At 52.8% G+C, this 14,734-nt stretch overlaps 1 protein-coding gene across 2 annotated transcripts in view; it reads right to left on the bottom strand.

Moving 5' to 3' along the window:
- SLC45A3 (solute carrier family 45 member 3) overlaps positions 1–14,734 on the bottom strand; it is a 200,978-nt gene that overhangs the window by 77,472 nt on the left and 108,772 nt on the right. The window contains exon 1 of one of the 2 annotated variants that reach the window (XM_078644602.1): positions 1,218–1,601. The exons of the other annotated variant lie outside the window; for it this stretch is intronic. The gene's annotated coding sequence lies outside the window, so the exon portion shown is untranslated. Of the gene's footprint in view, positions 1–1,217; positions 1,602–14,734 lie in introns of those variants that run through there. 2 annotated transcript variants of the gene reach the window in all.

Raw genomic sequence — 14,734 nt, 5'->3', positions numbered from 1 at the left:
TTTTTGGCCCATGGTGAACTGCTTGTGAGTACTAATGAGGCTGACTAGCCCAGTTATTCCTTCGGATAGGGATCACTGTTCTTCCCTAATAAGCACTGCGCACAATTGAATAGATGACACTGCAATGTGTTACATTTCAAGCAATCCTCCCTTATCCGTCTAGCTGGTCCGAGGGCAGGTACGTCCTGTTTAACAAGAAACCAGGATCTTTCAAGGTTTGACCCTACTAAAGTGCTCCAATATATATATATATATATCAATTGTAAGACTTTTCTTCAGCAGAACAATTTCGGAATTCATTTGCCTGCCAAACCCTTGATCTGTTTCTTTCGACTTTAGGAAGGACTCAAAATCATATTGGCTTGCAGCAGGCCTGCTTGCTTCTTGCACAGTTCACAGTTTGTGGGACAGTGAGAAGACATGCATACTCTGTGGTCTGCTGGGCAGGGCACGTTAGCCTCTTCTCTATTTCATGGTTTCAAGTATGAACCGTCATTTTATTTTATTTGCCTTTGTCAGTCATTATTGCAAATGTCCATTGTCTGGCAAATATAGGTTTGTTAAGGAGCCCACGGTAAGAAATGCCTTAACAGACAGTTAATTGCTTACTTGTTTGGTGCATGCTCAGAGTTCGGTTTGAATACACTTTATCACATCAGAAGGATGAGTTAGCTCCATGGCAAATATCACTATTAAATTAAAAAGCAAGAAAAACACAAATTAAACAAACAGTGGATTGGTGAAAGGTAAGGTTTGCTATATGACACGGCGAGTGATACTTTAGTTATACCAATTCTTCGATACAAAACTGTCCTTTTGTTAGTTTTCAGTGCTTTCATTGAGCCAGGTGAAACGTCCTGTGTGGTCGTAAAAACTCGTAAATAAAGGATTGCTAGTTACCACACCTTAGTTCACTTCAGAAAAAATATATATATATGAAGCACTCCTTACAGAGTACCTAGGACTAACAGACAGCTAGAAAAAAGAGGAACTTCGAGATCAGGAGTCACAGGCTTGTTAGAGAGCAAATCCATCACCAGATGCAACTTCCCCTTACAGTCCGGTCACACGTTTCAGCGTCACTATCACGTTAGACTTCCAAGCGCTTTGTGGCTACATCTATTTAGCGTATTTTGCAGCTATTTTACAGCCCATCACACCAGATAGCTGCTGCGATAGGTCATGAACTAATAATGCCTCAAACTCACGGTAATCACCTCTGCGGCAGTCGGGTTCTGCTCCCCAGCGCCTTCAGATCCTCATTCTCTGGGGCCTCGGCGCTTCCCTGCCAGGGCCTCGGTGCTGTCACCAGAAAGGAATCCCGCCGGACCGCCCCGGCACAGGTGAGGCGCTCCCGAGAGGGACCTCGCAGCTCAGCCGCTCTGCCGCCGGGTCCTGCTCCAGACAAGCCGCGCCAGCGCCCGAGAGCTGGCAGCAGAGAGGAAGGAGGGTGGGACGGGCCTGGCGCCCTGACCTGCCTACCTGCCAGGAATGGTACCCGGAGCCGGGCCCGCCAGCCCTTCCTTCAAAGAGGACCGAAACACGTCCACGCCACACACACGGGCCGGAAACGACGACCTCGAGGAAACACCAGAAATCTCGACTTAAGTTTCACTGCGTTCAACTTTCACAGCCTGACGAGGTGACTCACTCAGCCGCGTACAGGTTACACCTCTCCACGCTCAGTCACTGTCGTACCTGCGCTGGGAGCGGGGCCTCCCCCGCCCGAGGAGCATTGCTTCACACGGGTGCAGGGGCCCCGATATTCCGCCTTTAAGAACTGGACAAACAGGTGACAGTCCTTTCCGCCAACAGAAAACGGGGTCAATCACGGGACTAAAAAGCATTGGCAAAGCCAGTAGTTCTCGCCTATGCAAAAGCTATTTATTGGCTTTGCCAATATGTTTTAGCCATACACCAGCGTGGCTGCTCAAAGTAGACTCCCAAATAAGGAAAACTGCTCACAACTTAAGAAATGTTACCATTACAAAACCTAGCTCTCGGATTTGATTTCTTAGCACCACAATGCATAATGTGGGTCTTGGAGTAGTTAATGTCCATCTCAAGCTTTGAGATTAAAAAAAGGAGAAGGACTGTTTTAACTACTTCAAACTGTGAGGTGTCCGCGCGAATAACACAGCATCATCAGCAAATAGTAATGCTGGAACACGTTGCTTATCTAGCTGTGGGACTTCCTTTTGAATGAAATGATAATTAACATTATTTATGCATGCGATAACCAATATAGGCACTAGAATGCATCCCCGGCAAACCCCTCCCTCCAACCCCCCTCCCGAGCAGACCGACTGGATCAGTACACTTCATTTGATCTGAAGTGAACTTTAGCTGGAACATATTAAGCAAAGAAGCATCTAGACCTTTATCTAATAACATGTCACAATTTAGAACAATTAACCCGGTTGAAGGTATTAGAAAGGTCCATAAAAAAGAAGTACAATGGAAAGTGCCTGGCTACCACATATTTACCTATAAGAAATTACAGATTCAGGAAGTGCTCCACTGTATCTAGGCCCTTCTAAGAACCATACTGACATGAACTCAGCATGTTTTGATAGTTGGCCCAAGATCATATTCGGCTGGCGATCATTCTGCCGAGGATTTTTGCAGATGTGTCCATGAGGGAAATTGGACACGGAGAACATGATCAGTTCCATTGCCTTTTTGAAAACCAGTACAATTACAGGTTTAGCCAAAGACATGTGTAGTGTACTGGTATCCAACCAATTAAAAAGATTTGCAAGTAAAAGAGCCCATGTATACACTGCACTTAAATAAATAAATTGAAACTTCCTCTAATCCAGGACCTTTGTTGCAGGGAGTTTCCAAAAAGGCAGTAATAACTTCCTCCAAGGAAACCTTAATACACGCGTATTGAGCACATCTAGCAAAAGCATTGTTGATGGCATCATTTGTACAATTTGCTGCTGAAAAATGTTGTACCTAACCGTCTGCTACAATGTGCAAGTTCATTGGGGTCTTACTGCGAGAGGTGCTTCTAATACGATTTACAGGAGACCAAAAGAGCTTCGTATCTTTGAGTTTGTTAGCTTCAATCAAAGTGCTTAAATTAATGGCATAAAGCTTCTTCCTCTCCCAAAGGGTGTGGTTCCAGGTGGCCCTACATCTCCTGATCTCATCTATGTTCCTTTGTCTAGTGCGCAAGGCACATCTCAAGTTATGACTAGTCAAGAAACATGCGGAATCAAACCACCTTAGGGTCTGCTCATCAGGACCAATGATAGGTTTCATGAACAACAGTCTCGCCTTTGTACAAAATTCTACAAAAGACCCGATGATGTGCGCAATACCCTGTGTTTCGGAGAGATAGAGCTCAAATGCGCTAATTAAATGTATTAGGGGGGCTACTGGTTTATGCTGCTTCCAAACCAATTGATTATTGTTCTTGGGGAGTATCGGACGAGTGGATCCAGGTCCAATTTGATGTGTGTGCCAGGAAAGTCAGACAGGGTTTGCAGATCTACAGTATTGCTATTAACAATCAGGCTAATCAGGGACCTAGACAAAAAAAAATGTGATCTATAATGGAGGACAACCTCTGCCAATGAAAGTCAGATTAGCAACATATTTTAATTCATGCACACTAACCAGGTTCCGAGTATAAAAATGTTATCCAACTCGTGGCCTTTCATGTTTGCTTATGAGGGGAATTATGATAGGACAGAATTGCCCCTAAAATCTTGTTCGAAGCGACCTACATTTAATGCTGCATTAATATCTCTGCAGATTAGGGCAGGACAATGGATCCGACGGCAGCTGTTCTGGGAAAGAATATTATATACAATATCTAACTGGTTGCCAAAATTAGCAACAGTTGAATAGGAAAAATAACCATTATAAAAATTGAACATACAGATAGTAAAATTACAACAGTCAATAAGTATTAGAGGTTCTTGGAACTCACAGAGTTACATAAAAACTCAGCAGGATTCTACAGAGTTCTGTTAGCGGGTGGAATTTAGCATGTCATGCTGATTTTTAGCCCCGGGAGCTTGTTCCACGCTGTAAAAATCAGTGCCAATAGCACCACGTGGAGTTCTAGAGGGCGCCACTTCATTCTGCCTCTTGAGTAGATATTCTAAGCGCCAACCATCGCAATTGACCACTTTGGTAACTTTCAGCAGGAGAGGTACACATTCCCACTCACCAACTTATCGTTGGCGAGACCTCGCATGTAAGAAAAAAACTCCACAATACAGAGATTGGCGGAGTTTTGCCAGATCTTTGCGGTCCAACCACGGAGTGGGCAAAACTCTGCTGGCGGAGCAGAATTTTTGCCCACCCCTAATACTATCACCTGGATCACATTACTAGTGGTATAGATCTAAATACTCTTGGCATTTTAGGATAGTCTCACCCAAACAGAGAAACCTCACCCTTATCTCTCACAGAGTTAGAGGGATAAGGTGCAATAGAATAACAGTAAACATTATGCAGGACATCTGTTACCTGCCAAGTCTCCTGCAGCGCAATAATATCAAAGGACTCAATAAAAGCGATCCAGGAACGCAGTGGTCCAAGCTTAATTTTTTTTTTTTTTTTAAACACAAAGACAATGCATGGGAATCCGGGTGGAATCACAGAAATACTCCTACAGGATAATGTCGAATTCAGCCAATCTATGCCTTCAAGACCTTCTAGCAGAGAAAAGCAGTTACGGAGGGGGGTATAATTTTTCGGCGTAGGGGCTATAGGGGCAATTTGATCAGTCAAAACGGAGGGACAAGAAACTTTTATAAAAATAACCAAGAGGAAATGCATGTATACAACTAGACCCTCCAAATAGGTGACAGGCCGTAAAAAGCATAGAACAAATTGTTGAAAAAAAAATAAATAAATAAATAAATAAATATATATATATATATATATATATATATATATATATATATATATATGAATTACAATAGTATCACCCCCAAACCGTTTAAGAACAGCCCCACTCCACACAAGCCGTCTCTGATGCAAAATCTGACTAAAGCTGGTTAAAACAAAATTCAAGTGCCTGTGTGTCACCTTATTTCTAAGGGGGATATGACTCACCGTTAGCCCCTCGCCCAAAAGAGGAACACTTGTCAAGGGTAACACGTAGGGACAGGCTTCAGGAGGCAAGTTAATAGTGGGCAGCTACTGTGGTAACTTCTGAAGCAAGTGGCCTTGCTTTTGAGGGAAGGTATAGGTATAACTCGTATGGGCAGGACTGTATAGTGGATATGGCGCAGCCACTCACGATTCTGTATCCCTCATTAGTCCTTAAAACGCTGCTGATGTTGAAAGTACTTCACAAAGTACAAGGATGTAGGAAACACTGCCCTTTCAGTCAGTCTTCTCTGGTAGGAGACAGAATTGGCCTAATAAGGCGGATGTAGGTCACTCCCCACGCCGCACGGCTCCTCCTGAGACTCTGCCCCACTTTACCGCCGCTGCCGAGGGTTCGCCGCTGGTGTGCCCCCGGGTGACTGCTTCCTCGCTGTCCCGCTAACCTTTGTTTTTCCCACTATACATTATTTCTTTATTTTGTGCATTGTTCTTATTTAGCCTGTTTTTTTGTGTCCTAGGCGTTCCTTTGTGCCCTGCCCTCTGTGCCCCCCCGCCCCTGCTCCCCTGTGGCCCGCCCCCTTTTGCCTTCTGCTGTCCCGTGCCTCGCCCATTGGCCACCCCGCTCCCGCCTCCCAGCTGCTCCTCCCTCCCACTTTGCCTCTTATGGAGGCCACACGCAGCGGGCGCGCCAAAGGCAAGCCCATCTGCGCCCGTCCGCGCCTGGACCGCGCCCAGCGCCAGAACCCCTGCACCCCACACCCCCCACTACGCCAGACTGCACTATGACTCCAGCACCCTCCACGCACTGAACACCGGACGAGATAACCCCTGCTACCGGGCTGCCCCGAAGCGCACCCAAGGGCCCTTCGCCTGCCGGAACTGCAGATTCACCAGCATCCAGCCCACCAAACCACCAACCAGAAAACCCAACCACCTCCGCTGCATCCTCCTCAACACTCGCTCCGCTTGCAAACACGCCATCGAACTCTGGGACCTCCTAGACTCCACGGCCCCGACGTCGCCTTCCTGACAGAGACCTGGCTGAACACCACCTCAGTACCAGACATCCCCATAGGCATCCCACAGGGCTACAAGATCTCCAGCAGAGACCGCAACAACGTAGGGGGAATAGCCATCATCCACAAGGACACCCTCAGAGTCTCGACCAGCACCGAAGACACCCTCACCACCGCCGAACACATGCACTTCCAGATCCACACCGACCCCAACACCACCCTCAGAGGAACACTCATCTACAGACCACCCGGACCACAAACACAGTTCAGCGACACCATCGCTGACCTCGTCAGAACCCACGCCCTCGCCTCCACGGACTACATCCTCCTCGGGGACCTGAACTTCCACCTCGAGAACAACAACAACGCTGCCAACTCCACCACCCTGATCGACAACCTCGGACTCAAACAGCTCGTGATGACACCCACCCACGCCGCTGGACACACGCTGGACCCCATCTTCTCCACAAGCCCTCACATCTCCTTCAACCACACCATCGAACCCCACTGGACCGACCAGAGATGCGTCCACTTCACCTTCAGGAAACCCACCACACACCACCGCACCCAACAGCTGCCACGCTGCTGCTGGGGCAAGGTCACCAAGTACCAACTGACTACCACCCTCGCCCCGAGACCACTCGCCGACTCCACCGACCCAGACACCGCCGCAACCAACCTCAAACAGTGGATCAACGACTGCGCAAACGCCCTCGCCCCTCTCAAGACCTCCACAACCAACCACACCAACAAGAAAGCAGCCTGGTTCACCGAAGACCTCCGGATCTCCAAGCGCACCTGTCGGAAGCTGGAGAAGAAATGGCTCCATGACCGAACACCAGGCAGCCACACAGCCCACAAGAGACACCACCAACTCATCAGGACCGCCAAGAGGACCGCCTTCAAGGATCGCTTAGACAACAACGCACGCAATTCCAAAGAGCTCTTCAGCATCGTGAAAGAACTCTCCAACCCCAGCTCCAACACCAACGACATCCCACCATCACAAGACCTGTGCGACTCCCTGGCCACCTTCTTTCACCGCAAGATCACCGACATCCACGACAGCTTCAACTCCGACACCCCCGCACCCACCACCGAGTCCACCACCCCTGCGACCACCACCCGCACCAGTCGCCTGACCGCCTGGTCCAACATCAGCGACGAAGACACCATCAAAACCATGAACTCCATCCACTCCGGATCCCCTTCTGACCCCTGCCCCCACCACGTCTTCAACAAAGCCAGCACAACCATCGCGCCCCACCTCCGGAAAACAATCAACAGTTCCTTCAAGACAGCAACCTTCCCGGAAAGCTGGAAGCACGCCGAGATCAACGCCCTTCTGAAGAAGTCCAAGGCGGACCCCCAAGGACCTCAAGAACTTCCGGCCCATCTCCCTGCTCCCGTTCCCAGCAAAAGTGACAGAGAAGATTGTCAACAAACAGCTAACCCGCTACCTCGAAGACAACAACATCCTGGACCCTTCCCAATCCGGCTTTCGCAGCAACCACAGCACCGAGACCGCCCTCATCGCCGCCACGGACGACATCAGGATCCTGATGGACAAAGGAGAAACAGCCGCCCTCATCCTCCTGGACCTATCAGGAGCCACAGTCTGCCACCGCACCCTATCAGCACGCCTCCATGACGCCAGAATTCAAGAGAAGGCCCTGGCCAGGACCACATCCTTTCTCTCCGGCAGAACCCAGAGCGTCCGCCTCCCACCCTTCCGCTCAAAAACCACGAGATAATCTGCGGCGTCCCACAGGGATCTTCCCTCAGCCCGACGCTGTTCAATATCTACATGGCACCACTCGCCCACGTCGCACGACAACATAACCTCAACATCATCTCCTACGCTGACGACACCCAGCTGATCATATCCCTCTCCGAAGACCCCCACACCGCCAAAGCCAACCTCCACAGAGGAATGAAGGCTGTAGCCGACTGGATGAAGGACAGCAGACTGAAGCTGAATTCAGACAAGACAGATGTCCTAATTCTCGGACCCACCCCATCAGCCTGAGACGACTCTTGGTGGCCCACATCGCTAGACCACAGACCACACACGCAACCTGGGGACCATCCTGGACTCCACCCTCTCCCTGACCAGGCAAGTCAACGCCGTCTCCGCGTCCTGCTTCAACACCCTCCGTATGCTCCGCAGGATCTTCAAATGGATCCCTCCCGACACGAGAAAGACCGTCACCCAGGCCCTCATCACCAGCAGACGCGACTACAGGAACGCCCTCTACTCAGGAACAACAACCAAGCTCCTGAGAAGACTACAACGAATCCAGAACGCCTCGGCACGACTGATCCTCAACGTCCCCCGACGCAACCACATCACACCCCACCCCACCTGAGAGGCCTGCACTGGCTCCCCGTCAACAAGAGGATCACCTTCAAACTCCTCATCCCCGCACACAAAGCACTACACAACACCGGACCTACATACCTCAACAACCGACTCAGCTTCCACACCCCCACCCGAAGTCTCCGTTCAGCCAACCTCGCCCTCGCCACATTTCCTCGTATCCAGAAAGCCACTGCCGGCGGCAGATCCTTCTCCTATATCGCCGCCAAGACCTGGAACGCTCTCCCTACCAGCCTACGACAGACTCAGGACCTGCTGGCCTTTAGAAGACTCCTCAAGACCTGGCTCTTCGATCAGTAGCGCCCCCCCCCCCTCCAGCGCCTTGAGACCCTCATGGGTATGTAGCGCACTTTAGAAATGCAGTGATTGATTTATTGATTGATTGATGTATGTTAGTACAACGCGATCATTTTGATCGCGGTACTTTACAACGCGGTTTTCACAACGCAAGTCGTTACAACGACTTGAGTTGGAGGGCGCTGGATTGTGGATTATTTTAATTTTCTATTCCAACTCCAGCCCACGTAACAGTAGGGAAGGTGTTGGAAAAGAAAATTAAACTATTCGTTAAGCAAGAGCGCCATCCAGCGCAAGTCGTAGTAATGACTTGCGTTGTGATGGCTGCGTCGTAAAGGCCCCGCGGTGATAACACCGAGTTCTAAAGGATGTTTCCCAATAAGGCTGGTTTTCAAATTAATCGTGCTGATGATTCTGGTGGCTTCAAAAACTCCAAATTGAGGGTCAGACCAGCAGACACAGAAGACTGCTGCACAGACAGTGTAATATTATACCTTGAATTCATGACTCGTGGCAAAGTAGACATACTCAATAGAGGAAACATATTAAAATTATGCTCTGCCAACCAGTAGCGGCTGCTACCAGATGGTGGTGGTGGAAAAAAAAAAAACATTAAAAAAGGGACTTACCTGGAACGGCTATCCGCCATCTCTCCTCCGGCCTCTTCCTTCTTCTGGTCTCCAGTTCCGGCTGGCAGCAGGAAGCACAGAGGCTCCCTGAGTCATTCACAATGCTGCAATGCAGCGTTGTGATTGGTCGGAGCACCGTGGTTCGGTGCTCAGACAGGAACAGGGAGTTTGTGCATGTTCCTCACCAGGCTGTGTAATGCAGCTTGGAGGGGAACAAGCAAAGTGCGCATGAGTTTTTGGCCGGCCCAAGAGGGGCAGAGTCATGCAGAGTACAAACCACTCCTCCCCCTGCTCTGGCCCGCCCCGCCCAGCCTCTGACTGCAATAGGAAAAATAAAATAATAACAACAATACATTAATATCATTTTATTTTTCCTTTTGAGCAGTGGCGTGATGTTCCTCCGCCTTAACAGATGAGCCGTCACTGCTGCCAACCCAAATCTAGGGTATATAACCTCAAGTGACATAGATTTCTTAGCATTATGCCACTGCCAAAAGCAGATATCGATGAAAGAACTGAGATATGTTTTTTTTTTATAAGAACATTTTTCATTGAGTCTATGCAGAAAAACAAAGGCTTGAAGGATCTGGCTTAAGGGGTTAGTTGAACCACTAAGGCCCGAATACCCATTGATTTTTTAAGCATCCAGCAGTCTAAGAGTGATCAACATGGAGACCAAGGCTTTTTTTTTTTTACTGAACTCCGTTTTGTGTGGGGTATTTTAATAGAGTATCTCATTCAAATCTTCATAATAAATTAGTAGAGAGCAAAGACAATGGGTCAAGCAGAAGGGATTACCGCCTATCAAGATCAGCAGCGGGCCTGGTTACCAGGTGCCATTCAAAACCAACCCTAGTCCAAGCTCATGTCATCCCCTAAATAAACTAAATACTTGCTCATGGAATATCAAGGGCTATAACAACTTAATGTCCTCACCCAAACACTAACACCATGTTCAATCCTTTGATATAGTATACCTACAAGAGACCTGGCAAGCAAGTCAAAATCTTTGGGCTGATTGCACCAATCTTCATTCACCTACACTTAGTTCGAATAAGGGTGGTTGGCCTTCAGGGGGCGTTTCAATATATTTTCACAACTAATTGGGCCTAACTCCACTGTTCTGGCAGAACTGATTGACTATAAGATTATAATTAATATAACACTGGATGACCATAACCCTTCCTTTCTGTTCCTAGTTTAGTTTCCGATTTGTTTATTTTTAATATCCATGTTGAGTGCCACTTCCATTTCCTCAACGGACTTCAATCCAGCGGAATGGGGCTTTGCGGGGGTGGCCGACCGGAGGGAGGCTCGCCCCCCCGGGGAGTTTGGGGCCCCGGGAGGAAGGGGAGGGGAGGTATTTGGCCGGACACAGGAAAGGACTTCGGGCTGGTTGGGCTGGTCGGCGGTTTTTGGGCTCCTTTTGGGCTGGGAGGGTTGAAAAGCGGCCATTTTGGGTCACTGTGCACCATTTCATGGGACAGTGACCCAGCAGCCGGGGGGCTCAGATAATTTTGTGTGTAGTTTGCGTTCTTAGTGTTAGTTTGTGAGGGCAATCGTGTTTTCAGGGCTTCGGACGATAGCGGCGGTGATAAGGGAAGTTCGCACTGAGTTTTGTGCAGGTTGCAGTGCGAGGTGTCGGGCTGTGGTGCGAGGAGGCGGCGGGCTGACGGCGAGGGACCTGAAAGATGGCGGCGGAGGCGTTGTCAGATCCCCGGGTTCGTGAAGCGCTGCGCCTTCTCGGCGAGGCAGGCAGGACGGACCTCCTGCGCAGCGACCTCAGGGTAAGGCCACTGCGGCGCGCTGCAGATGGCGCCGCGGCGGCAGTGGCGGCTTGTGAGCCGCCTAGGTCACGTGCGCGGAAGGGGGAGGGGGCGGGAGCGGTGAAGAGAGCGGCGCGCGGTGGCGGCCAGCAAGCGGTTGGGGCGGCAAAAAGGGGAGGGGGGCCGGGGAAGAAACGCGGCGGCCGGAAGAAGGCGCCTTTGAATTTTGTGGCAGGTGCGGAGGGCCTGGGGAGGCGGGGGGGCGGGGGGAGGCGGGGGGTGGGGGGGAGCGACGGGGAATGTTGCAGAGGGTGCAGGACTGGAAGGGGATGCAGGTAGGACGATGGCAGCTCGCGGGGCAAAACGCAGTAACAGGGGAGGGGGGGTGGGAGGGGGGACACGCGCTGAGAAGGAGAGGGGGAGGGGTGCAGGGTCAGGTGGAGGAAGCGGAGGGGGGGGGTCGGACGGGGAGGAGGGAGGGGTGCCTGAGGGAGGGGCCGGCGGAGCAATCGAGGAGGAGGAGACAGGGGGGCAGGGAGGGAATCGCCGCTCATGATTGAAGATTCGGAGGGGGGGGGGAAGAGGAGGGAGAAGGGGGTGAGAGCGAGCGGGGGGGGGATTCAGCGGATGATGACATAATTCCACCCAGCAGGGGGGGGCTCTCCGCGGGGCGGGGTGTGCGGCACGGAGGGGGTGCGAGGGGTGGCAGAGGGGGGCCGACCGGGGGTCCGGGGATGCATCTAGGGTTGGGGGCGGACCGTGGATGGGAGAGGGTGCGGGGGGGTTCGGCGGGGGAGGGATACGGGGCAGGTGGAGCGGCAGGGGGTAGCGGGGGGAGCTGCTGGGATGGGGTGAGTGTGGGGTTTCCGGGGGGGGGGGTGGGGGGCGGGCAGGGCGGGGCGGTGAGCTGGGGTTGGGGGGAGAGTGGGTGGGGGGGCGTCCAGCAAGGCGAGGAGGGCATTCTGCGGCGGGGGGGAGAGGTGGCGGGGAGGTAGCGGAGAGGGTTTTGCCCCGGCATGCTGGACTTCCCCGTTTTTCTCTTGGCAGGAGCAGTGGGGTAGGGGCTCGGGTGAGCAGCATGCGGCTCCACCCCGCCGAGTGGATGGGCCGGCTCTGCCTAGTACGGGCGGTCGCGCTCCAACGAGGGACCTTGCGTGGACAGACGACAGATGGGTGGGCCATAGCTCTCCGACGCCCCCCTCCCGATGGGTCGATCCGGCCGCCGGGGGACGGGGATGGAGCAACGAGGTGGCGGGTTACTCTGCTTACCACCAGGAGAGTAGGAGGAGAGCGAGTGTGGACTTAGGTACATTGATGACTGAGTGTAGGGACAAGGCAGGTCTAAGTAGGGTGTCCCCAGGAAGGGTTTTGGATGACGGTGAAGGGAGTGTGGAGATGGAGTCAGAAGAAGAGGGGGAGCTGCGGGAGGCCGGGGGGGAGGTCAATAATGTTGTTGGTAGTGTTTTACAGGAATGCCCCCGTCAAGTGGTGCCGCGAGTGACGGCCCCCCCAGCGGAAATGGTTAGGCGGCGGGATCCGGTGCGGAAGCCAGCCTTGACGCCAGGTAAGACCACTACGGGGTCGGGGAGTGGCTTGGGCGCGCCTCATGGAGGCAAGGCGGGAGGAGGTAGGGCTGGCAGTTGCCAAGTGTCGGTGGGGACGGATGCTGTGGGGGGGGATGATGTGAGACTGGTGAAGGGTAGGTATGTGATGGATGCCGGGGTGTGTACGGAGGCGGATGGCGCGGCGTCGGTGAGTACGGGGCCGGGCGTGGCGTCTGGCGGGTCGGCAGCGGCGGGCGCCGGGGCGAAGGAGAGCTGCGAGGTTCCAGTCAAGAAGCTGCCGTACATGGGGGTGGCGAAGCCACTGGGGGCGCATTTGTCGATGGCGACTCGGGAGAAGATTTGGAAGGGGGAGTACGTAGAGATTTTAAAGTTGCTACACCGGGAATTGATGGCCAAGGAGGGTTCGAAGGAGGAGGAGCAGGAATTGGCGAGGCGGCCGAAAGTGCCGGTTACTATCGAGAATTGGTCGGCGGCTTTCTTGATCTATGCGAGCGTGTACTGTGAGAAGTACCCTGACAGGGCGGTCGCGCTGTTTAAATACATGGATGTGGTGCGGCGGGCGCAAGTCACCTACGGGGGCAATGCTTGGTCGCATTACGATGAGGAGTTCCGGGCGCGCATGGCATCGGACCTGGAGGCTAAGTGGGGGGAGTTGGACGCGGACCTGTACCAGCAGACGATGAGTGGGGTGAAATTTGGCCGCACTATCTACACGGCCAGTGGCTTGCCGCTGGCTCCTCCCCCCTTTTCGGCCCGCCCCACCCGTGGGGGGGTGGGGACGGGGGGAGCCGGGAGCAGTCCCAGCGTTGGGACCTGCTGGGATTTTAACAAGGGTTCCTGTCTCCGGCAGACGTGCCGCTTTAGGCATGAGTGCTCCGCTTGTGGAAAACGTCACCCAGAGGCGCGATGCTGGGGGCTTTGGGGAGGCCCCTCACAGGGTCAATACCCAGCTCCCGTGCCCGGCAGGGGGAGGGGAGGGGGAAGGAGGGGAGCGAGTACCCTGGGAAAAGGCTCATACACCGGTTAGGCTGGATCGGCTGGAACCTTTCTTGGAGGCGTATCCGCGGGCGGACGATGCGACGGTGCTGCATCGGGGTTTCAGGGAGGGTTTCCGTTTGGGGTACGAGGGTCCGCGGATCGCTCGATGGGCTGAGAACCTGAAGTCCGTGAACGCACACAAGGGTATCGTCCGGGAGAAGCTCTTCAAGGAAGTGAAAGAGGGGAGGATGGTGGGACCTTTCGAGGAAGCGCCGTTGCCAGATTTGATCATCTCACCCATTGGAGTGGTCCCAAAGAAAGAGCAAGGTCAATTCCGCCTGATTCAACATCTCTCATGGCCGGAGGGCGCGTCGGTGAACGATTTTATCTCGGCGGATTTGGCGTCGGTGTCATACTCGTCTGTGGACGTCGCGAGGAAGTTGGTGACGACGGCAGGTCGGGGGGCGCTCATGGCTAAATGCGATGTAAAATCGGCATTTCGGTTGCTGCCGGTTCACCCAGCTGATCATCAGTTGCTGGGGATCCAGCTTGATGGGCTCATTTTTGTCGATAGAGCGCTTCCAATGGGGTGCTCTGTGTCATGTGCTTTGTTCGAGCGTTTCAGCTCTTTTTTGCAGTGGGCTTTTTCCTGGCGCACAGGCTCTGAGGCGATAACGCATTACCTGGACGACTTCTTCCTGGTGGGTCGACCCGGTTCGGCGGACTGCCAGCAACATCTGAGCAGTTTTACGGACCTGATGGGTTACCTGGGGGTTCCTTTGGCGCCAGAGAAGACGCAGGGGCCCAGCACGGTGCTGTCGTTCCTCGGGATTGAGCTCGATTCAGCGGCCATGGAAGCACGCCTACCGGAGGACAAGCGGGCGGCGATGGTGGAGTTGGTGAGGGGCATGTTGGCTAAGCCGAAAGTGTTGGTGCGAGAGGTACAGGTGTTGCTGGGGCATTTGAACTTCGCGTGCCGCGTTGTGCGGGAGGGGCGGACCTTTTGTCGGCGGTTGGGATTGGCCTT

The sequence above is a fragment of the Lissotriton helveticus genome, chromosome 5_1 (genome assembly GCF_964261635.1).
Source record: "Lissotriton helveticus chromosome 5_1, aLisHel1.1, whole genome shotgun sequence".
NCBI lineage: Eukaryota > Metazoa > Chordata > Amphibia > Caudata > Salamandridae > Lissotriton > Lissotriton helveticus.
The sequence above is the reverse complement of the archived record's forward strand: the minus strand, read 5'-3'. Positions and strand labels throughout refer to the sequence as shown.